Below are 25,253 nucleotides of genomic sequence, written 5' to 3'. Positions count from 1 at the left end.
AATGGATCTCCTAACAAACTGAAAACAGCTGTTTGGCTGGGCTTGTCTCTGATTTAGGTTAGGTAATTATTGCTCTAGTGTGGTTCAAGGTTGTTCTGTGTTACTGAAATAGGATAGCATATGAAAAGCATCCAACTTCTTAATTTACTGTAGCATCAGAAATTCCACTGTATGCATATAAAAATATCTAGATATGTAATCATCTATGGATATACCTATAGGCTTTTCTAAATGCCTATTTATTTTGCCTTTCAAGACACAATTACACAACACTTACTTATGTCATACTAAGGTAGAATATCTCTTCTAAGGAAATGATATTTTAAGTCTAAAATGCTAAGCCATTCCAGTTGTATTCTTTCTTTCTTTTTTCTTTCTTTCTTTCTGCATTATGCATTACATATGGGCATTATGCATTGCATATGGACAATCACTTATTAAAGGATACACTAGCTGGACTTTGCAAAGTAGTGATTGAATACCTACTTTCAACATTAATTCTGCAGAAAAAACAGCACTTGTTCCTGGAGTAAATCACATTTTTTAAAGTTCAGCATGCAAACAGGGACCAAAGATTTGAAGCTATTAAGGTATTCAAAGTTGGCAAGCCAGTCTTTTGTAAACATGCCTACATAGCATTTCTGTAAAATGAGTCCCTCTACTAAATTTCTGATCTTTCACAATCAATATCGAAGCTTGTCTAATAAATAAAAATATTAACACCTGTAAGTATGTCATTGGCTTTTAGATGCCATGCGGTAATGAAATGCATATGGAAACCCCCCCTTTTTTTAAGTATCTGAGCCAATTAATAATATAAACAGTAAGGGAAGAGTCTGCATTCTAAGTTTGTTTATAAGCATTTCAGTTCTGGAAATTTTAAAATTAAATTTTGGCTCCCAGTTTCAATTTTGGCTCTCAGCTACAGGTCTTGAATCGTTCTTAGCTTACTAAGCATTGCTGGACTGAGGAATTCTTTTTCAACATGGCTAAAGTAACTAAGTGCATAAGAAGGGACCTGCTGGATCAGACCAAAGACCCATCTCCCCCAGCATCCCTTTCTCACAGTGGCCAATCAGATGCCAGATGGGAAGCCCACAAGCAAGGGGTTGCAACAGTGCTCTCCTCATTTGTGATTCCCAGCAACTAGTCATCAGAAGCATACTGGCACTGACAGTGGAGATAGAAGACATCTATCCAGGCTAGTACCCACTGATAACTTTACCCTCCATGGATTTATCTAATCTTCTTTTAAAGTGATGCGAGTTGGGGACCATCACTACATCCCATAATGCTGAAGAAGCACTTTCTTGTGTCTTGTCCTGAATCTTCTGATATTCAACTTCATTGGACAGCCCCAAGTTCGATTATTGTTTTTTCCCCAAAATTTTTTTTTATTCATTTTATAACACAAACAACACAAACAGAAAAACAAACAATACAAACAAATTCTTGTCTTATCCTTATTTTTTCTAAACATTGTTAGGTGGGCTTCCCCAAGTCCCCCCTATCTGATTTTCATTTTACCTCATCTTTAGCAGTTTACATATATCATAATTTCTAACCATTTTTTTATCACACTTACTTTAACCATAAAAATCTTCACATTTTATCTCTTACAAATAATACTATTTTAAAATACACTATCTTCTGCTTCTAGCCCTACAGCCTATATCCACTTCCAAATCTATTCTAAGATTTAAAAATTAACATATTTTTTCAAATATTCCTTAAACAACTTCCGATATCCTTCTCAAGTTCTATTATTGTTGCTGCTGTTGTCTTCAAGCAAATGTATAGACCCCTTCATGGCATGAAAACATCGAAGCAGTGTACAGGGTAATAACAGAATAAAACATCTTCAGAGTCAGGGTTTTCAAATGGTAGGATTTGTGCGATGTCATCACCTTCACCGTCATCCAACTACAGGATTGGGCTTAAGGCTGAACTCAGTGGGGCTTACATCTGAGTAAACATATATTGTTGCAATCCTTATAACAATCTTGTAGACTAGGTTAGTATAATTACACCTGTATTCAGCTGATGGGATAGAGACTGAAAGAGACAGTAGCATGCCTAAAGTCACATAGGTAATTTGAAGTGGGGACAACCTTATTCATAGCTTGGGGAATCAAACAAGTTTGCTGAAACCAACCTTGGATAAATAATAAATAATACTGTAATGAAATGGCTCAGGGAATGCCTTTTTATTTTGTACGAAACACACCATCTTGCTCCCTTTTGAGTATTGCCCATTCTTTCTGCTTTGAAAAATTCAAAAGTCTGTTCTCAGACAAAACACCAACCATTTTTATTCCGCTCAACCCTTTTAAAATATGCCTGCATCCTAAAGCTGTGTGGTGAATTAGCATGTATGTTTTAGATTCCAATAATTCAATTAAGTGTTTAATGGAAATAAAGGGGGGGAAAGATTCCAGTGCGCTGTAGGTTATTAAAAGGATCAGACATTAACTCGTACTCAAATTCTCTTGAAATGAATCATAATCTTACTGTTAAATATATACAGGGCTACATTCTACTGTTTTGAAATGGAAACTTAATCTGAAACCCTCTCTGCATGATTCTCAATGTGGGAATGATTCCCAGATCCAAGCTATTTAAGTACATCAAGGGGAAAGGGCAAAATGATGCTCTCACTATCAATTGTCATGGATTAGAGCTCCCAGCCAACCATCCCCAGAAAGCCTGGTGCAGCTAAGGAAAGGAAATGGTGTTCTAAGACCCTTTCTATTCTTCTAGCCCTGTCTCTGCTGAGAGCCAAGTTTCCTCGTGTCAATGGCATGGCTCTACCAGGTAAGATGTGCTTCGGTCATGCTTCTGATATTCATTGGCATAACTATGGGGAGGAACAGCTGGCAAGATAAAGGTAAAGGGACCCCTGACCATTAGGTCCAGTTGTGACTGACTCTGGGGTTGCGGCGCTCATCTCGCTTTATTGGCTGAGGGAGCAGACGTACAGCTTCTGGGTCATGTAGCCAACATGACTAAGCTGCTTCTGGTGAACCAGAGCAGCACACGGAAATGCCATTTACCTTCCCGCCGGAGCGGTACCTATTTATCTACTTGCACTTTTTGACGTGCTTTTGAACTGCTAGGTTGGCAGGAGCAGGGACTGAGCAGCAGGAGCTCACCCCGTCGCAGGGATTCGAACCGCCAACCTTCTGATCAGCAAGTCCTAGGCTCTGTGGTTTAACCCACAGCACCACCCATGTCCCTAGCTGGCAATATAGGTAGCTCTTTAATAGGTTCGTATCTTACCATCCTTCGGTGTCTTTGAGAAATGTTTACAGCCACTTCACAAGTTGGGCACAACCCATGTTAGTCACAGCGGTGGAACTGGACTTTGTTGCAACTAACAAATTCCACTGCTGTCATGCAATAGGGGGCCTATTCTCACTTTTTTGCACATATAGGCTGGAATGGGATCCAGATACAGAAGGTGGGAATGGGTGCAACACACAACTTAAAGCAAGTGGAGTCTTCTGCCTAACATGCAGAGGGAAGAGGTGGGGCCAGCAGATATGTGACAATAAAAGGCAAGATCAGGAGTTTTGACCTCACCTACTGCTGGAATTAAGATTGACGGAAGAAATATCAACAACCTCAGATATGCAGATGGCACAACCTTGATGGCAGAAAGTGAGGAGGAATTAAAGAACCTTTTAATGAGGGTGAAAGAGGAGAGCGCAAAATATGGCCTGAAGCTCAACATCAAAAAAACGAAGATCATGGCCACTGGGCCCATCACCTCCTGGCAAACAGAAGGGGAAGAAATGGAGGCAGTGAGAGATTTTACTTTCTTGGGCTCCATGATCACTGCAGATGGTCATGAAATTAAAAGACGCCTGCTTCTTGGGAGAAAAGCAATGACAATCCTAGACAACATCTTAAAAAGCAGAGACATCACCTTGCCAACAAAGGTCCGTATAGTAAAAGCTATGGTTTTCCCAGTAGTGATGTATGGAAGTGAGAGCTGGACCATAAAGAAGGCTGATTGCCGAAGAATTGATGCTTTTGAATGATGATGCTGGAGGAGACTCTTGAGAGTCCCATGGACTGCAAGAAGATCAAACCTATCCATTCTGAAGGAAATCAGCCCTGAGTGCTCACTGGAAGGACAGATTGTGAAGCTGAGGCTCCAATACTTTGGCCACCTCATGAGAAGAGAAGACTCCCTGGAAAAGAGCATGAGTTTGACCAAACTGCGGAAGGCAGTGGAAGACAGGAATGCGTGGCGTGCTCTGGTCCATGGGGTCATGAAGAGTCGGACACGACTAAACAACAATTATGATGAAATGATTACTGCAATTGTTGGTTTTTTAATGCATTGTTTACATTGTTGTAAGATATTTGGAGCATTGTTTTGTGTGTGGAAAGGCAGCATGCAAATAAAGTGGTGGTGGTGATGGTGATGCAGTCACAACTTTTACTGGATTGTGTGCCCACTGAATACTAAATATCCTGGCCTTGATGTTCATTGTTATTGGAAAATTGAGCTGCAAGCATATTTCAGTCTATATTCTTCACCCTGTAAGGTGGTGGGCAGAGACTCATCTTTCTTCACAATGGAACCTGCTGTGGTCTATAAAACCTCAGCTTATGGCATAAATCACAGAGACAGTTGCAGCTTTGTGAAATTTTATTTGTGACCCTTTGCAGCTTATGTCACAGGTCAAATTGGCTGGGGTAAATGGATAACAAAAATGGCAAATGTAAATGTTTCTCCCATTGCAATTTATCCAAGCCTCCAAGGGCTGGAGTCCCATTCTAAACTGTCTTGCTGTTCATGACAAAGTGTAAATCAGATACAGTACTGGTAGGAAGTTTTAAAGCCTATATGGTGAATTCTGTGTTGGGAAACAGCTGGCAAGGTTTCCCTCCAGCACACATTTTATATTGTTTTGCATAACCATCTTGCTATGTTTTTAAAAAACACTACTCTTGGCCAATGCATTAGTTTATAGAAATATATCCTGTCATCTTGGAAACCAGTTGGCAGATAACTCTGTGCTGAGACAGAGATGTTTTGGAGGCATTTTGGCTTAGTCTATTACTAATACACATAAAGTGGTACGATGGTGCTTTAAAGAAATGAAAATCCAGCCTGCAACATGGAATGCTCTGTTCTAAGCAAGCTCAGATTTACACCTCAGTAGACATTACAGAACCTGAGCTGCTTGATCAAAACAAGGCCTGCAACCAAGCCAAAGGCAGCCCACTAGCCATTGTGGCCTGCCAGGTTCTTAACAACTTTCCCCTTTTTGCAATCCCAGGCAGACAGCAAAAACATGTGGCTTCTGAGTCTCTGATGGACCATAATATATGACCGGTAGGTCATAAGGGTGTGTGGAACAGATGAAGTTTATAAGATCTCAGCTACTTCACAGGTACTTAAGATAAACTCTGGTAAATCTGAGCTTCTAGATAGCTCAGAATATACGTCTTGCAAGTATAGTGATTTACAGATAACGTAGAACTCCGAACTGTATCCCTGATTTCAAGATGTAGATTAGATTTGTTTTTCTAGGGTGCCATCTTCCAAAAGGACTCTATCATTGTGCTTTGGAACATTAAAAGGTAAAGGTAAAGGTACCCCTGCCCGTAGGGGCCAGTCTTGCCAGACTCTGGGGTTGTGCGCCCATCTCACTCAAGAGGCCAGGGGCCAGCGCTGTCCAAAGACACTTCCGGGTCACGTGGCCAGCGTGACATCGCTAGAGTCAGAGCTGCACACGGAAACGCCGTTTACCTTCCCGCTGGTAAGCGGTCCCTATTTATCTACTTGCACCTGAGGGTGCTTTCGAACTGCTAGGTTGGCAGGCGCTGGGACCGAGCAACGGGAGCGCACCCCGCTGCGGGGATTCGAACCACCGACCTTTCGATCGGCAAGCCCTAGGCGCTGAGGCTTTAACCCACAGCGCCACCCGCGTCCCTAATTTGGAACATTACAAAGTCATAAAAGCAGCATCATGATCTTGCTACCATAAACTCTAATAAATTTGTCCCAGCCAATAAATATTTCTCTCCTGTCTCACCAGGTGCCCTGCCCAACAGTCTGCTAGGTGTGCTGGATTCTCAAGATAGTGCAGGTATTCTGCTAGCGTACCCCCACTCACAGCCTGACAGTCTCCCTTCCTGAGCCAACAGAGGTGGTCTCAAAGGTAGTGTTGAAGAGCCCATGATTTATAGTCTTGGAAGATTTGAGGTCCCCATATGGGAAGCAGTTCCAAGTCTTCATGGCCTCCATAGCAACCATAGGCCTAACTCAAACAGTAACAGGCCCGACAAACTTAGCTAGGAATGCACTTGATGTGATTTGCTCAGATCCAAATGATAACCTATGGATCTTTCTGTCATCATGGGCAGATCATTTCCTGATCAGTTCGGACTGTTGGTGACCACAGCTGGTAATACTTGCTGAAGGGGGTGGGGAACCCATTGTTGAACTGCCCCCCCCAAAAAAATATGAATCTGAATTGTTCCTGATGGGTATTTTTCTACTCACATGTGGCTCTCACAGTTTTGAAGCAGGCTGTGGTGCCACACTTTTAACATTTTTTTGGGGGGGGGGAAGGGTGCTTGTACTGCATTCCCTTGAGTACCCTAGAGTACCCCCAGGGGGAAGCACTGGCTCTCATTCCCATCATCCTTTCTCTGGGAGGCAATGGTACATCTGGAGTCAGACATGGACAGAGATTAACAAAACTAAACTTAATCCAGTCAAGACAGAGGTACTGTTAATTTAATTTAATTTTTTAAAACTCACTAGCAACCTGGATGTGTCGCTTCAACCTGTTCTCTGGATTGTGTTGCAGTCCCCTTGAAAGAACAGGTACATAATTTGAAGGTACTCTTTGAGCTACTAATTTCCCTGGATGCTCAGGGGATGGCAGTTGCTTGAAGTGCTTTTTGTAAACTTCAGCTGATATGCCAGCTATGGTCTGTCCAGGAGAAGGCAGACTTGGCTTCAATCATCCATGCTTCAGTTACCTTCAGACAGGATTACTGTAATGTACTCTACATGGGGCTGCCTTTGAAGACGGTCTGGAAGCTTCAGTTGGTCCAAACTGCAGCTGCCAGACTTTCCTCTGGTACTTGCAGGTCAGGACATATTTGCAGGTCTAAGCATATAACTCCAGTATTATGTCAGCTTGATTGGCTTCTCATGGTGGTGGCATGGCTGCTAGAAGAGCGGGATAGAAATGTGTTATTTATTTATTGTTCTAGCCTTTAACACCTGAAACAGGATCGTGTGACCTAAGGGTCCACCTGCCTGTAGGCTTGCCTGGGACCTAGCAACAACGTTAGATGCTTTGCTCTCAGTACCATCATCTGGGGAGAGTGTGGGAAACAGGGCCTTTTCGGTGGTGGAGCCTTACTCTAGAAAGCTCTCCCAAGTGACTTTCAACAGACTCCACATAAATAAATAAATAAATGATGATAATGATATATAGAATTCTCCCTGCATGATGTGAGCCTTAGAAATGCAGAATTTTAGATTACACAGAGAGGACACCACACATATACACCTGTATCCATGTAGCCTACCTGCAGACTTGAAAATCAATATGTGCATGTCCCCTCACCTATCCAATGTTTGAACATCGTCTTATCTGCATCATTCTCCTTCAATCAACCAACTATATGTTGCATCAAAGGTTGCTATCTATCTTTTGATAGACCACAAGGATACATCAGAGGCTGTCATCCACAAGAAAATTTACAACTGCAAAAATAAGTTCCATGGTATTCAGCTATAGAGGTCTCCTTCAAATTCTGCACTAACAACTTGCATATGAATCGAAAGTTTGACCCACCCAGCTGATTTAAAATGTGTTTTGGGGGATCACCCAGCTCACCAAGGAGGAGATTTTGTTAAATAACTGTTTAGCTTTCTGATGCCGTAGTCATTCCTGAATGGCACTAATGACTATGTTCCGCTGAAATATTGTGAGGGAATTCGTTCATCCCTCTGGTGAGAGTTTATATGAGTGGGTCCAATGGCTTCACTGGGAATATTCAAATGAGGAATGGCTCCCAAATGAACAAAAATTTCCAAATTATCCAGAACTGCATTTGTTATATTTATCTCATGAACTGTACTGTCATGCTACTTAAAAAAAAAATCTGCATAAACCTAACCCTAATTTTATATAGAATTTGTGTCTGAAATATGTCATGTCTATATTCTAAAAGGGCTAAGATAAAACTGATTTTCTATTCTGGACTGCAAAACATCCACTGTTTTTCTTATTGTGGCTGGTTCTATTGCTATTGCTGCTAAAGCTGAAACACTACATTTCCTTATTAAGTACTTAGAAGAGATTGCTAAGGACACTTAGGGACTATGGCTCAGTCCTAAGCACATTTACTAGCGAGTAAATCTCAGTGAGACTAAATTCTGAGTAAACACAATGAGGGACCAGGGCATTAGTGATTTGAAAGAGCTGTTGGTACCCGACTTTTCCTTTTTCTCCTGCCCAGTTACCACCATCAATTTACAGACCTATTTACTATGCAGAAAATGTGGCCAAGCTGGTGTTTGACCTTTGACAGAAGGCTGCCCTCTCTCCAGCTATTCCTAACAAACTAGGCCCAAGACAATAAGCTGCTTTATAGCTATTAGCTAGGTCAGTGTGTTTCTCCAGGAAGACCTCAAGCTGAAAAGCCAACATGCCTGACAACCACAGCCAAGATACCAAAGGTCCGAGCACTAGACATTGGAAAACAAATGGGAAAGCACACACTGCCACATCTGGAATCCTAATGGGCCACCAATGGTTCTCAGCTTAAGGAAGAATTACCACTGTTATTTTATCATCCCTAGTGCTAACTTAGCTGTTTATGTACAGCAATAAATGATTTTTTAAAAACATATTTGGGTCATTATGTCATATACCACCAGCAAGTAGGATTGTTTTATTGTGCTTGGAGTAAAAATACACGGCTATACACAGATGTTAGGGGGAAGTTTTAAAAAAATAAAAAATCTTTGGCTCTTCTGCACTCCTTTCGGCTGGCCAAATGGTACATTTGAAAAAGAAAAACTGAGAATTTTATGGCTTATACTCCCATCTCCCCAGTAAAACTTGCACCAGTATTGTTCCCAGGTAAGTTTGTTCTGCCAATGAGAACATTAGCATGTTAAGCAAAGTAGAGAAGGAACAGACATCATAATAATAATAATAATAATAATAATAATAATAATAATAATAATATTTATACCCCGCTCATCTGGCTGGGTTTCCCCAGCCACTCTGGGCAGCTTCCAACACAAGATTAAAAATACATTAAAACATCAGTCATTAAAAACTTCCCTAAACAGGGCTGCCTTCAGATGTCTTCTAAACATCAAATAGTTGTTAATTTCTTTGACATCTGATGGGAGGGCGTTCCACAGGGCAGGTGCCACTACCGAGAAGGCCCTCTGCCTGTTTCCTGTAACCTCACTTCTTGCAGTGAGGGAACCACCAGAAGTCCCTCAGCTCTGGATCTCAGTGTCCGGGCAGAATGATGGGGGTGAAGATGCTCCTTCAGGTATACTGGGCCTGAAAGCATTAAAATATGGCTGGGGAGTAAAGCCCCCCACCTTCAGATCACACACTCCCTGTACACCTACAAAAACCCGATCCAGAGCTTGTGTTGGAATAATGGCACATTGGGACAGCCCCATGGTGTCATCCTTCCGATATCTCCCTCTTACATCTGCGTTGTGCAGATATTTGGCTATTTAAGGGCAGGCCTTAGAGAGCTGAGATCATTATTACTATATTTGAATGAATGACTACCACTCCTGTCTCTTATTCCCATGACAGTGGCAGTATCAGTGGAACTCATATTAGCAGGATCTGTCATTGGGTCAGTCCTACAAAGGGGATACTGTGGTCAAGTAACAAACATTGTACAGTGGTACCTCGGGTTAAGTACTTAATTCATTCCAGAGGTCCGTTCTTAACCTGAAACTGTTCTTAACCTAAAGCACCACTTTAGCTAATGGGGCCTCCTGCTGCCCCCACTACACCGGACCCCAATTTCTGTTCTTATCCTGAAGCAAAGTTCTTAACCTGAAGCACTATTTCTGGGTTAGCGGAGTGTGTAACCTGAAGAGTATGTAACCTGAAGCGTATGTAACCCGAGGTACCACTGTACATGAATTGGCAAAGTCTGCATAGTAAATTACATGCAACACACCCTGGTGACTAGACTTCATTGGCGGTGCCCAGATTGAAGGAGTGTAGAAAGCCTTCAGAACATCCTATTTTCACATCATTAGCAAAACGGAGATGAGAGCAAATAGCATTTGTCATATTCCTGTCTTGGAAAATAATTATACTACAGTTAATGTAGTGAATTGGGGGGCTGCTGACAAGGGCTGTAGAGTTGGTCAATAAACTACAGTAAAGTTAAATTAGATTAACTTTGGCTGCGGACTTTGAAGTATTACAGGAAGACTTTACTAAGTCTGCATTCCCGCAACCCACATCAGCAAGAAGGCGTGTTGAAAAAAATGTTCACAGCAGCTTTGGTACTAAGGAACTGCTTTTCAAAACAATCTTCTCCTTGCTTGTTTTTCTTTTTGTAATATTCTCTGGGTAACCCTGATGTGCCCTGGAAAAACAGACATGTGAATTTGATACCTTGTACTTGTTGATGAGTTGTTTTGTTTTTTAAAAAGTGAGCAAGCCGAATGTAGAATGTGAAATTTCCTTGTCTGTCCTGACACATGGCAGGTTAAAAACACAACTTAAATAACTAGCTAGATGCCTCTCCTGAGTTCCAAGAACAGCTTAGATGTTGTTTTTAAAAGCTTTGTTTCAAAAACTTTCACATTTTCCCCTTGTGCATGGAAAACAAGAAATAGGACAAGATAAGCTATTAATTCAAATATGACTCTGTAAAGCTGTAGCAATTCTTAAATGCATATAAAAGCAAAAAATGAGGTAGGCGGAACTTGACTCTTGCTCCTTCTGCATTCCGGATATCTTCTTGCTTTACTAAATCAACACAGCTAAGGGAGCACATAAGCAAATATTAAAAATAGTTTTCTGGCTGTTCACTTATTATTGCACAAAACAACATGGACATCTTTTTTAATTTTGATGCCTTCCAAATTATCTGGACCTGACCTCAAAACACTGTCCAGCCAAAGACTTTCTGGGCAACTTTGATCAAATGGCTCTCTCTTAGCCTTGAGTCTATATCTGTAAAACGAAACTAAGAAGGACCAGCCTCACATTATTTATTACTTATTAATCTTATATCCCAGCTTTTGTCCAAGGAGCTAAATTCTGCATGGAGTCTTGCTTTTATCCTAACAACTACTCTAAGCAACAGTGAGTCAGTTCCAACAGGGCTTCTCCATCTTCTTCTCCCCACTGCTGTATCCAACACCCTTCCCCTATTCTGCTGCAGAAGGTTGGGGACCAACTATTAGCCACAGTACCTACTATTAAGATCTGCTTGATAGCACATGAATCCGCAAAAAGTATGGCAGTGGTTGAAGCAAATGGTCAGACATACAGTGGTACCTCGGGTTAAGTACTTAATTCGTCCTGGAGGTCCGTTCTTAACCTGAAACTGTTCTTAACCTGAAGCACCACTTTAGCTAATGGGGCCTCTTGCTGCTGCCACGCCACCGGAGCATGATTTCTGTTCTTATCCTGAAGCAAAGTTCTTAACCTGAAGCACTATTTCTGGGTTAGCGGAGTCTGTAACCTGAAGCGTATGTAACCTGAAGCGTATGCAACCTGAAGTACCACTGTATATCAATATAATCTCTGATAAGCAAACCAGTGAGAATGTTCTTCATCAGAGAATAAATATTGTATACATTGAACTACAGTAACACATCATTTAAGCCGGGGTATGAAAATGGTGGCCCCCTAGATGTTGCTAGATGTCAGTTTCAATCATTCCTGACCACTGGCCATGCTGGCTGGGGCTGATGGGAGTTGGAATCCAACAATATCTGGAGGCCCACCAGTTCACCCTGATTCAAGCAAAGAACCCCTGAGTACATTAATTCTCACATTATTATTATTATTATTATTATTATTATTATTATTATTATTATTATTATTATTAAAAATTTATACAGCTTGATTATTTTAAAAAAATTCAAAATGGTTTACAAAAATATCAAACCATAATAAGTTTTTATCAATAACAGCAATAATTCAAAATGTTAAAATCAACAATAAATTAAACACATTAAAACACATATCAACGTTCTTTTTTATTAATAATTTTATTGTTTATTTAACATAATTGTTACAAAATATAAGCAAAATATTACAAATACATACATATATATTTCAAATAAGCACATATATATGAAAAAGGAACAAATGGGGGGAAAGAGGAAAAGAAAAAAGAAGAAAAAATAAAGAGAAGAAAAGAAGAAAAGTTGGAAGAATTTCTTCCAAATTTATTCTACAAATATCTCGGTATGAAAGTAATAAAATTTCATTGATGGATTCCATCACTTACACTGCACTTTCTATATACATTTTAAGGAAGATTGTATCTGTTATTCCGTATTTTTCCCATACAATCTCACTCAAATATTCTAATCAACATTCTAAATAGCTGGATAGGTTTGTCTAAGCAAGTATGTTTTTAGCAGGTGCCGAAAAGAATACAGTGAAGGTGCAGGGAGTTCCAGTGAGTAGGTGCTGCTACACTAAAACAGCAGCAGCAGCAGCAGCAACAACCACTGTATGATGCATTTACTCTACCCCTGTAGCTATGTTCCTGTGAAGAAAGGAATATAGAGTTGAGCCCTCCACAGTGAAAGCCAGTGCTTCTAAGCAAATGCAGCCATATGTTCTTGCAGCTAGATTGAATTATAGAATCTTACAAGTTGGTAGGGACCAAGGGTCATCTAGTCCAACCGCTGCAAAGCAGGAATCTCAGCTAAAGTATCCATGACAGATGGTCATCCAACATCTGTTTTAAAACCTCCAAAGAAGAATCTCCAACCTCCCGAGGGAGTCTGTTCTGTGGTGGAACATCTCTTACTGTCCGAAAGTTCTTCCTGATGTTTAGCGATCTCTTCTGGATATATATATCCTACCATGCCCAATACTACTGGAATCAAAATAAACTAAAATATAATTGAAGACATTTTAAACTATAATCCCACTGGAACAAAAGTCCTATTTTGGTTCAAAATTTAGATTTATGCCACTAAAAAGCAGTTTTGTTCTATTGTAGGATTTACAAACTACACAATTAGCACAGTACTACTAGCATCAGGCATCCAAATCATGAGTTAGACTCCCAAAACCCACAAGGGACTGGCTATTAGAGATCATATTCTCAAATTCTCTACAAGAAGATATACACACAGAAGTAAATGAAGCTTGCATTCTGCAAACATAAATGCATCCTTCTAGCAGCCACTGGAAGTCCGCCAATCCTCCAATCCAAGACAGAGGCAACAGTATGAAGAGGCAACAGAAGTCTCACAGTCCATCATTCAGTCCTACATATGACTTGGCTTGAAATATGCTTGAATGCTGGTATCTAATATGAGCCAACTAAGTCCTGTTAGATAGGAAACATCCCATTTTCAGAACTGCCTACTAATCAGTATGTCAAGGTTAGGGATGTAAAAAGGAATTGATTTCCATTACATCCTGCATTTGTTGCATGCAGCGCTGTTTGCATTCTGCTGCATTTCGGCTTCTGTCAAAAACCAAGTTATTTGTCTCATTGGTGAAATTAACTGTCATCAATGTGTTATTCCAGAGCGTTGCACACGGGGTAGGTGGGTGGAAAGATTCCTGCCATCCAATTGTTTAATGACAGCAAAAACATTTTCCTGAAGAAGAAGAAAAGAAATCCTGGGGAGAAAGCAGGAACTGATTTTTGTGTGAAAAGACTGAGCTTTCATTCCTGGACTGAAATGCACTCTGAGATGCCCTCTTCTTATACAGTGGTACCTCTGGTTAAGTACTTAATTCGTTCCGGAGGTCTGTTCTTAACCTGAAACTGTTCTTAACCTGAAGCACCACTTTAGCTCATGGGGCCTCCTGCTGCCACCACGCCGCTGGAGCACGATTTCTGTTCTCATCCTGAAGCAAAGTTCTTAACCTGAAGCACTATTTCTGGGTTAGCGGAGTCTGTAACCTGAAGCGTATGTAACTTAAAGCGTATGTAACCTGAGGTACCACTGTATTCAAAGTAGATGTCTGCCCTTCTCTCTAAGCCACTGGCAAAAGTTAGATCAGCATCCACTGACAGAGTTCTGACTAAGTTAGTGACTACTAGGCATGATGGCTGTTGTACCCCCACTGTTGGTGGCCGTATGTTGGGGGTCCTAGTTGCAGCTCCCATAGGCATCTGGTTGGCCACCTGAGAACAGAATACTGGACTAGGTGGCCTTTTGACCTTTTTATGTTCTTATGAGTTTTATTCCCCAAAGAGAGTCCCCCACCCCACGATGCATGGATATCAATTTGAAACACAGAGCTCTTTCAAAAGCAATGTGTAATAGCCTGGGATGTGGGGCACTGACTGTTCAAAATGAATTTACAAGTTGCACTAGGCTTCTGTAAGCTCATGGGCAAATATTTTACAGTCCAGATAACATTTCTTGGCCCATAACTATAGGTTTCTGGTCTCATTCCTTGGAGAAGGATTGTAGCTTTACCAACAGCAGGTTTAAGCTCAATACCCATAATCTCCAGCTGCAGAATCTTCAGCAGAAGCAAAAAGACCCTGAGATGGGAGCCTGGATAGCTCAAGTTGATTAGAGTGTGGTGCTGATAACACCAAGGTTGTGTCAGGAGCTCAGCCTACACTCGAGTACGACCCTGGTAGAGACACATGCCCAACTGGCATGTTGTTTCCCTCCTGGTCAATCATTCAGGAGCTTCAAAAGCTTTCTTCAGCCAGAACATCACAGAGACCGATGCCAAATGACACCGGCACACTTAGAGTTTGCGCATCATGCATAACAGGCCTCAGCAACTCAGCATTTTGGCTAATCTACTTTATTTACATATAAACACACATGGAGCACTGCAACATGGCTCCCTCTCTCTCTTGCATTAGACAGCAAAAAGGAAAAGGACAATAGTCCCACTTCAAAGACATCCTGTTTCCGTCACTTCCCACTCTGTGAAGTCAAAACATATCCCGTCATGTGATAGACAACAATCCCATGACTGCAATCATGGAGCAGGAATTCTAACAGGTTGTGGGTCTGATCCCCATATGAAACAGTTGCATATTCCTTCATTGCAGGGCATTGAACTAGATCAGGGGTCAGCAAACTTTTTCAGCAGGGGGCGGGTCCACTGTCCCTCAGACCTTGTGGGGGGCTGGACTATATTTTGGACGAAAAAAATGAACAAATTCCTATGCCCTACAAATAACCCAGAGATGCATTTTAAATAAAAGGACACATTCTACTCATGTAAAAACACGCTGATTCCCAGACCATCCGCAGGCCGGATTTAGAAGGCAATTGGGCTGGATCCAGCCACTGGGCCTTAATTTGGCTACCTATGGACTAGATGATCCTTGGGTCCCATCCAACTGTGATTCTATGATTCTAACTTCTGCCAGCCAGAGTAGACACTACTAAACTTCAATTGACCAAAAGCTTGACTCATTATAGTGCAGCCTTGTATGTTCACTTGTAGCAGAAAAGGGGTGAAATATAGAATGGGAAGGAACAAGTTTGACATGCAAATGTTACATGTGAATACATTACCTATGCCAATTTCTCATTTTCAATAAATCGTACTTTGCGTAGCATCTGTCATTGCAATCACAACAATTAAGCAAGTTTCCCATATGTTTCCTTGTGCTTCTGAAGTTAAGTTTGGACTCACTTTTGTTTACTAGTTTCTGGTCCAAATATCTCCAGTGACATCAGAGGGAATGCACACATCTGGGAAAGGACTTACATAACAGCTGGAGGCAACGCAGGAGGGGGTGCTAACACATTTTGGGTGTGACCGCATTAAAATGTGAGCAGTGCTGGCTATTCTTTGAGAGTTCATTTCCATTCCCCTTCTAAATGCTATTGCGCTAATTTATCAGCATATATTCTTTGCAATTTACCATGAAATATTTTTGGCCAGCAACTGGATCTGAGAAATAATGGCGGCTATTGAATATTATACGACACACTTAATTTGCACTGTCAAATAAGATGTGTTGCGCCAAAAGCACTGTAGACTGTAAAGCTGATATTATTGCACCATACTCCCCAGCCAGCTCTTCACAGAGCAGATGTCAGGCTGCCTTCCCAAAGCACTGCAATGTTTACTGCCACTTTCATTTTTTCATAATCAAAATAATGCATTTAGCAGGTCTCCTCAGTAGCAATACACAAACAATCCATAAAACACATTTTCTGGTGCAGCTGCACATTCTCCTCCATTTAGCCACTTGCTTCATGCTCCCCTTATGATTGGCCATCTGCTATGAATGGGAGGGAAGGAGGACAGCAGTTCTGGGGTGAGAAATATGGTCAGAACAGCTAGTGAGAATGCTACCCGAGTGCTGATAGTTCAGAATATTAAATTTCTATGCCACCCTTCATCTAAGGATCAAAGGGCTGCTTACAATATAAAACCACAAAATGTATAGCATTGTAACAAACAAAAGCAATCCCCGCCCCCGTTTAAAAGACCATAGTTAAATGTAAAGGGACCCCTGACCATTAGGTCCAGTCATGGACGACTCTGGGGTTGTGGCGCTCATCTCGCTTTACTGGCTGAGGGAGCCGGCGTACAGCTTCCAGGTCATGTGGCCAGCATGACTAAGCCGCTTCTGGCGAACCAGAGCAGTGCACAGAAATGCCATTTACCTTCCTGCCGGAGCAGTACCTATTTATCTACTTGCACTTTGACGTGCTTTCGAACTGCTAGGTGGGCAGAAGCTGGGACCGAGTAACGGGACCTCACCCTGTCGCGGGGATTCAAACCGCCGACCTTCTGGTCAGCAAGCCCTAGGTTCTGTGGTTTAGTTCACAGCACCACCCGCGTCCCTTAAAAGACCATAGATTCAGTTACAGATAGGTAGCCGTGTTGGTCTGCCATAGTCAAAACAAAAAAATTCCTTCCAGTAGCACCTTAAAGACCAACTAAGATAGTTCTTGGTATGAGCTTTCGTGTGCATGCACGAAATTAATTAGCCAAAGGCCTGGGAGAAGAGGAATGTTTTTGTCTGGTCCTGAAGATATGTAACGAAGGCGCCATGCGAGCCCCCATGGGGAGAGCATTCCACAAGTGAGGAGCCCATGCATAAAAGGCCCCTTCTTGTGTTGCCACCCTCCGGCCCTCTTGCAAAGAAGGCACACAAAGAAGGGCCTCGGATTGTGATCACAGCTTCCAAGTCGGTTCATGTGAGGAGAGGCAATATACACTTGTGTTCTGTTTTCATCTAGTTTTTAGGAAAATTTGTTGAATTTTGTGGGGGGGTATTACTGTTTTTATGTCAGTTGCTTCTAAATTTTTATTATATTAAGCAGTATATTTCTAAAAAAATAATAATAAAACAGTACTAATGAAAATTACTTACACATTTGAAACAAGGGAATAAAGACTAAAACTAAATAATGTGTCCCTTGGTAGTAATAGGGCCTAAATGAGAATTCTGGAAATGAACAATTTACGATTTATTTGGAGACATGCAATATATTCCCATTGCTAGTGGTAGTGAAAGAAAAAGGAACGGGTGGGCAAGTTACTTATGTTTTCTGTTAATTTAGCTTATCGTTTGATGAGGCCCAGGTTTTTTTACTAATGAAAAGCATATCACAAAACGTCTAGACATTGGCGATATTCTTAGCAAGAGATCACTGCATTTCACCAGCCACGCTTAAATTTTCCTTAAGGGATACTCTTCCACAGTGGCAGCCTAATTTTCAGGTTCTCGAGTCGCTTGCCTGAGAAACAATGGCCCTTTGGGAGCAGGGCTACAGCTAAAAGGTTCAACATGAAACAAGCAAGAGCCAGTTTCATGCCACCCAAAGAAAAGCAGCCAGAAGCAGGTCAGCAATCTTTTAATTCATTTAATTAGGACATCAATCAAACGAAAGCTTTAAATGATTGATCAAAAGGAGCCCGTTTTAATTAGTGGACCTGTAAGTTAAAGGGACACTTGTTTGTGTATTGAGGCCCAAAGTTCTGCAATGGAGTTCAGTGTAGCTTTCTGCTGGTTTGTTTGAATGAAAAGCAGGCGCTGGAGGTGGCAGCTGATTCATGGGAGTACAGGAAGGGGTGCTTAAATCCCCTTCTTAAAAAATTGCCCTGCACAAGCACCATTTCTCATTGTAATGGAGAATGGAGAATGGCATATTCTGCCCTGCCAGGGAGAAACAACTGGAGGAGGCATATTCTACATAGACAATGGCTGGAAGGGATAGGGTTAAGCACCCACTTTCCCTTTCTCCACTGCTGACTGTAGCTCCAGTGGCTGCTTCCCTTTAAAAAAGTAGATGGAGGGTAGATAATGCATCGTTCCTCCACCTGGTGCCCTTCAGGTGTTGTTGGACTAAACTCCCATCCATCCCAGCCAGCTATGGAGGGCACCATCTGGAGGGCATCAGGTTGGAGAAGGCTGTATGATATGTAGTTTGGCCAATTATGGTTCCAGTATGTTATTATTATGGGATGATGGGAGTTGGACTCCAGCAACATCTGGAGAGTCAACAGTTTCTTGGGACTCACCCAGGTACCATATTCTTTTATGTGGTATGCTTTTATAGTAGGGATGCTTTTCAACTAAATTTTATGCAGAGCAGACCCACTGAAATTAAATAACATAGTCATATTCATTCATTTCAATGGGTGGAAGCTGAATACTACCCAATGTGAATCATACATGTACAAAAATGCATACCAAACATCACGATGTACTCGCAAACTGAAAAGAAAGCTATGCTTAGCCTTTATGATATTGTAACAAAACATGGCAGAAATAGAAGTATAATAAGGCTTTGACATTCTGGATGCTAAGCAAAAACGTGTCTCAGAGTGAATGTAATCATTTTCGCTTCAGTGATGTTTCACAGGGGTTCTAGAATAGCTTTGCATATGAATTCAGAAGTGGCCATTTCTCTTAGAAAGGTGCAAGACAAGACAAACTTCATGCCCTTCGTGTTTCAGTTGTTTCTTTAAACATTGTTTCTTAAACCATACAATGCCCTACCCAGATAAATGGAAAATGGGTTTTTATTTGAATATTGGGGAAATAATTCATATCATTTTCATGGTATATTCATTTTTATGCATGTTTTAAAGCGTTGTGTCAGGGGTGTCAAACCCGGGGACCTCCAAATGTGGGTATTGTTTGTGCTTCTCTTTAGGAGCAGTGCTGCATTAATCCAATGTGTGCCATATGACGACGGGGTGGGAAACCTATGGCCCTCCTGGCTTTGTTGGACTCCCAGCTTCCACCATCCCTAATTACTTGCTGAGCTTGCTGGGGCTGATGGGAGTTGGAGACCAACCAGATCTGGAGGGCCCCAGGTTTGACATTCCTGACACAACAACAGAGACTTCAGCAGCAACTGAGATTAAAAGAGGCCAGGTGATATCTGCCTAGTATCAGGGTGGGGGTGGGAAAGTAAAACTGATGCACTGTCGCCTAAGTCACTTCATCTGGCTCTGGACTCCCCAAATAGTTTCTGCCACATCAAAACTGGAGAGGTGACGCAGTCTACATTTTGTCTGTTTTAAAATCTCCTATGAGACAGAAACAGGGACACGGGTGGCGCTGTGGGTTAAACCACAGAGCCTAGGGCTTGCCGATCAGAAAGTCGGTGTTTCAAATCCCCGTGACGGGGTGAGCTCCCATTGCTTAGTCCCTGCTCCTGCCAAACTAGCAATTTGAAAGCATGTCAAAGTGCAAGTAGATAAATAGGGACCGCTCCGGCGGAAAGGTAAACAGTGTTTCCGTGCGCTGCTCTGGTTCGCCAGAAGCAGCTTAGTCATGCTGGTCACATGACCCGGAAGCTGTATGTTGGCTCCCTCGGGCAATAAAGCGAGATGAGCGCCACAACCCCAGAGTCGGTCACGACTGGACCTAATGGTCAGGGGTCCCTTTACCTTTACGCGACAGAAACAGGAACAATCAGAAAGATTATGGCCTCCCTTTCTGACATATATGCAACTGCATTACAAGGCATGATCACTTGACTCTTTTCTTGCAGTAGAGATTAAATGTAACCAATTTAACTACAGTGGTACCTCGGGTTACAGACGCTTCAAGTTACAGACGCTTCAGGTTACAGACTCCGCTAACCCAGAAATAGTACCTCGGGTTAAGAACTTTGCTTCAGGGTGAGAACAGAAATTGTGTGGAGGCGGCGGGAGGCCCCATTAGCTAAAGTGGTACCTCAGGTTAAGAACAGTTTCAGATTAAGAACGGACCTCCAGAACGAATTAAGTTCTTAACCAGAGGTACCACTGTACAAGGTCACTGGGCTGATCTGGACAGATTGCACCAGTAGTGGATACTGTGGTGGGGCAGAGATGCTTGCCTGACCTCCTTGCAGGTGAGATGGTGCTCCTTACTGGGAAGGGGCGAGGCAGTGGCGAGATTGGCATGGTGCAAATGAACTGGCCAGTCCAATGCGGCACCCCTGCCAATGCATTAGTACACCTCCCTCTGCACAACTTTCCCCCCTCCCCCTCACAGTAAGCAGCATTAACTCACCTGCAAAGTGGTCAGGCAGGCGCCTCTGCCCCACCACAGAATCTGTTACTGGGCTGTATCCATGAAAAACTGAAACTCTCCCAAAAAAAGCTACCCAAAAGCCAACTAAAACTTCGAAGAAGAACTTATCAACTGTTGTTAACTTCAGTTAATTTACTTTATATATTTTTCAAATTGTTGGTATCCATCTGTCTAAAGAGGCAATGGAGTGCACTTCCAGGGGCGAGGTCAAACTGTTGCAGCTGCAGAGACCAGTTAACTTGTAACTGCTGTTTCCCACATTGTTTTTGCTACATTAGCAGCACCAAAGTGACCTCTCCGGGGTGCAAGCCTGAGCAGTGTGCATGGAGGTGCTGGGATTCTCAGATGACGAAACCCTCACTGATGTGGTCCAAAGAAAAACAGAACAATACATTTGGCACCAGATTGGCTGTGGGGATTGCCAAACAGAGGCCTACAAGACACCGCCCAACCGTCTACTCCCGATTTATGTAGGGCTTCCTCCTTAGCCCTTCTCCCAAAGATGTCCCACAGCGGATACAGACTTTTCCTCAGGGTTTACTCCTGAAGCCTTTCTCATGAATGAGTATAGACATAAGGCAGTGGAGGTTGTTTGCCTTCTCCTAGATAGGCGACCTTCCCAAGCTGATAAGCCCCATCTGCCCCTCACTTCCCTCTACAGTACGTTCTTGACCCTTGAACCCACTATTGGTCCTATCCACTCAATCTGCCAGAGCCTGTCTTTGAATGCAGGGCAAGTTCCTAACTCACTGAGGGTTTGAGACCCATCAGCTACCTTCACCTGGTTTAGTCAGCCAATCAATGCTGTTTCCTGGGGTGTGGCCGATGTTACATACAGTGGTACCTCGGGTTACATATGCTTCAGGTTACAAACTCCGCTAACCCAGAAATAGTGCTTCAGGTTAAGAACTTTGCTTCAGGATGAGAATAGAAATTGTGCTCCAGCGGCGCGGCGGCAGCAGGAGGCCCCATTAGCTAAAGTGGTGCTTCAGGTTAAGAACAGTTTCAGGTTAAGTACGGACCTCTGGAACGAATTAAGTACTTAACCTGAAGTACCATTGTACTGACAGCTTCTAGGAGCCACAGGTGAGAGCTGCTTGTAGGGTGGGGACCAAAGGTGGACAAACTACCCAAGAAGGAGCATGACGTGTCCCCCACCAGAGGTACTACCCCTCCCCTAACACCCCATAACCAAATAATTGACTGCTATTTCAAAAATCTCACCAAATACCGTATTTTTTGCTCTATAAGACTCACTGTTTCCTTCCTAAAAAGTAAGGGGAAATGTGTGTGCGTCTTATGGAGCGAATGCAGGCTGCGCAGCTATCCCAGAAGCCATAACAGCAAGAGAGATTGCTGCTTTCACTGTGCAGAGATCCCTCTTGCTGTTCTGGCTTCTGAGATTCAGAATATTTTTTTCTTGTTTTCCTCCTCCAAAAACTAGGTGCGCCTTGTGGTCTGGTGCGTCTTATAGAGCGAAAAATACGGTAAATTCAAACAACCAGGTGGTAGTTTGTTATTTAACAGTTACTGCTTCATAGGAAATATACCTATTCACAGGAAATATACCAATCAGACAACCTGAGACAATTTCAAACATAAATTGTTGTGAGAGTTCCAGAAATATGGGTTTGGATTCTGACTTCACTTTCCATGGAAGGAAAGTCTCCTTGGTTTTGATCAAGTGGAGGTATCCTGCTACCAGAGATGACAATGACAGATGGGGAGGGGGGCAGCAGGGGAGACAAAATTTAAAAATGCAAAAGGTGTTTTACTATTTGCTTTTTTGAGACAACTATAAAACCGAGTACATATTTTTTGCATATTAAAGGATGCAGAATAGTCTTGCTTTTCAACAAAAATTCAAAACTAGTCTGATAGGCTTTTGCAAGTTAGCATCTCAGACCTTGCCAGCCTTTTAGCATTGTATTTGTTAAGGGATAAAGTTAATTGTTTAACCGCGGACTAAGGTATCATTTAGTCTATAACTTAAACAAGCATTGATAAAGTTTTTTACAAAAAGATGCTATCAGCAAAACAAACAGGGTATTTTGTATTACTTCAAAGCTTATTTATAATGTGTTTAGAAAAATTCAATGGAAACAGGAAAATAATGTCTTGATTTTCTAAACTTTACCACATCTGCTTTTACTTACTTGTAGCATTGTAAAGGTCTCCGGATTTCAAATGGATGGGGTTTTTTCTTCTTTTTTCTCTCTCGCTCTTTCTTTTGTCTACTACCCTATTCAGCTATCTTCACATGTTATACACAGACACACATGGTCTCCCATTTTCCACTTGTGAATGTAACCACAAGAAAATCTTTCTTTTTAAAGTTTTAAATAAGATGTTGCATATGACTGAGCATAGATGACATTTTAGCCAAACATATTAGAAACAGAATGGAAACTATTTTCTGTAGAAAGGCAGTTTTGAAATCCCTATATTTTTATTTCCCTTTTTAAACTAATGTGCATATGTGCCATTAATTTAGCCCTGCTTTTTGAACCAAGTCTTCAGCTATGTACTCCACACCCCTACATGCAGTGAGAAGTCTAGTCCTACAGAGTTTCATTTCTGAAGGACAAGGAACAGAGCAATAGAGACTTTTAGTGTCTTTGCAATCACTTTCTGTCGTCGTAACCGCTGAAAAGAGTGAAAGCAAATACATAGACTTGTAAAACAGACACCCTGCATCACAAGAACAACCCCCCTAGATCGGATCAAGTGTCCCCTTGGTCCAACATTTTCTACAGTGATCCTTCAGAAGTCCATAAGCAACAAGGAATGCTGTTGAGATTTTTAATTTTTTTTTAATCTGCAAGTTAAATGCAAAGACACAAACTTCAGGTCTAGTTTAAGGTTACCAGATTTGCTGTGATGAAATGAAAGGGGTTCAAATCACAGGCGCTGGCCTTAACTGGCCTGGGAGCTGAGCATCTTAAGGACCAGCACCTTCTGTTATGTGCCCTACTCACACTCTTCAACATCTAAGGCCCCACTCTTATGTACCACTGCCAAACAAAGCTCAGCAGACCTCTGTTAAGAGCAGAGCCTTTTTTGCAGCTGCACCACGGTGCAGAATGCCCCCGCCTCAAGAGGTTCTGCCAAGCCCAGACACTGTGCTCATTGAACCCCAGGCTAAAAATTGAGGTTGGTGTGGCACTGCCCCATTCATCTTGATTGAGTGGCCTCTACTGGTCAACAAGGAAGCAATATGTGGTTGCTTTGATTGCATGATCCTTAGTTTTAGGCTAAGTAGGGCATGGGAACCAGAGGGTTAAGCCAAAGGCCTTGAAGAAAAGGTGGGATTTGAGGGTGGCTGTTGATCCATTCCTTCCTGTAGCTCAATTTTTTATCATTAGGGGTGGCTGTTTGTGTGTGTCTCCTGCTGGGAAGGGATTTGGGTCATTTTACCAGCTCCTGTCTTGTATCATTAGACCAGCTCCTCTGATGAATTTTTGCATTTATTAGTTACTTTCTATTGTCTTTTAACCTTTATTTGTAAGCCACTTTGAATAATTGTTGATAAAGAAGAATTTGAGTTAAAAAAGGGGGGGTTACCAGATTTTTTCAAGGAATCCGGGGACACTTTTCATCTTCATTTTGGATGGGGACTGATTTGTAAATCCGGGGACTTCCCCTGGGAAATGGGGATGTCTGGTAACCTTAGTCTAGCTTGGTGCTAAGAGAGCTCTAAGGTCAGCTCCTTACGACTGTTCCAGATTTTCCAAGAAACAGTGCATGAGACAGATGAGCCAAAGACCAGACGAAAAAGCTCTTCCATAAACAGAGCTATTTTGTACAATTATTGCATTGCATTTTGGACAATGACTAGAGAGAATCTTGCTTCATTTGTTACAAGTAATTCAGTAGGATTAAGAATACACATATAGCAGTGAAGTGGAACCAGGTTATTCCCTACATACTTTGGATTGAGGGCATGATTCTAGTTCCTGCTCCTATAGATAATCTAAAAACTGAACCAACATGGACGAGAATAGTTTTCTAGGAGAGAAGTCCTATACACGCTTTTAAACATGAGAGATATTGGGCAGAGCTAGAGAAGCAGTGGCCCTTAGCCTTATTTAATGCATGCAAGAGGCAGCCAGAAGCAGAGAAGGAAGGCAAGAGAGAGAAACATGTTTGTGTGTGGCTAAAATGGATGGAGTAATGGAACAAGGGAAAGAAGCTGTCTGCAAGCAAACCATTCAGACCTCTTGCAAGGAGGGGTGAACTGAAATGGAAAGAGCAGTGGGAAAGGGAGCAGGTAATCTTCTGCAAGCAATTAGTTCTGATCTCTGGCAAGAATGAACCATCCCCTTCTCAGCAGCCCACTGCATGGGAAGGAAGAAGGGAGGGTTAGAGAAGGCCACTCCAGCCACCACCACTAGCATGGAACCCGCAAACAGATTAGCCCTGAGCCGGGAAAGGTTCTCAGCATCTGATATTGATACAGTGGTACCTCGGGTTAAGTACTTAATTCGTTCCGGAGGTCCGTACTTAACCTGAAACTGTTCTTAACCTGAAGC

General features: G+C 42.1%; 1 protein-coding gene and 2 long non-coding RNA genes across 5 annotated transcripts in view; 1 reads left to right on the top strand and 2 right to left on the bottom strand.

The window, feature by feature from the left end:
- The window catches only part of SLC25A21 (solute carrier family 25 member 21), a 276,895-nt gene that overhangs the window by 211,958 nt on the left and 39,684 nt on the right, over window positions 1–25,253 (bottom strand). The window lies entirely within an intron of this gene.
- On the bottom strand, window positions 1,417–25,253 carry LOC309373461. Its single transcript, XR_014170054.1, has 2 exons — window positions 25,187–25,253; window positions 1,417–1,650 (listed from the first exon to the last, which is right to left on the bottom strand). It is a non-coding gene; the product is annotated as an uncharacterized lncRNA (long non-coding RNA).
- LOC309373179 lies at window positions 5,120–8,840 on the top strand. The gene is made up of 3 exons (XR_014169797.1): window positions 5,120–5,408; window positions 6,680–6,749; window positions 8,503–8,840. It is a non-coding gene; the product is annotated as an uncharacterized lncRNA (long non-coding RNA).

Source organism: Podarcis melisellensis (assembly GCF_964234715.1).
Source record: "Podarcis melisellensis genome assembly, chromosome: 1".
Lineage (NCBI taxonomy): Eukaryota > Metazoa > Chordata > Lepidosauria > Squamata > Lacertidae > Podarcis > Podarcis melisellensis.
The sequence above is the reverse complement of the archived record's forward strand: the minus strand, read 5'-3'. Positions and strand labels throughout refer to the sequence as shown.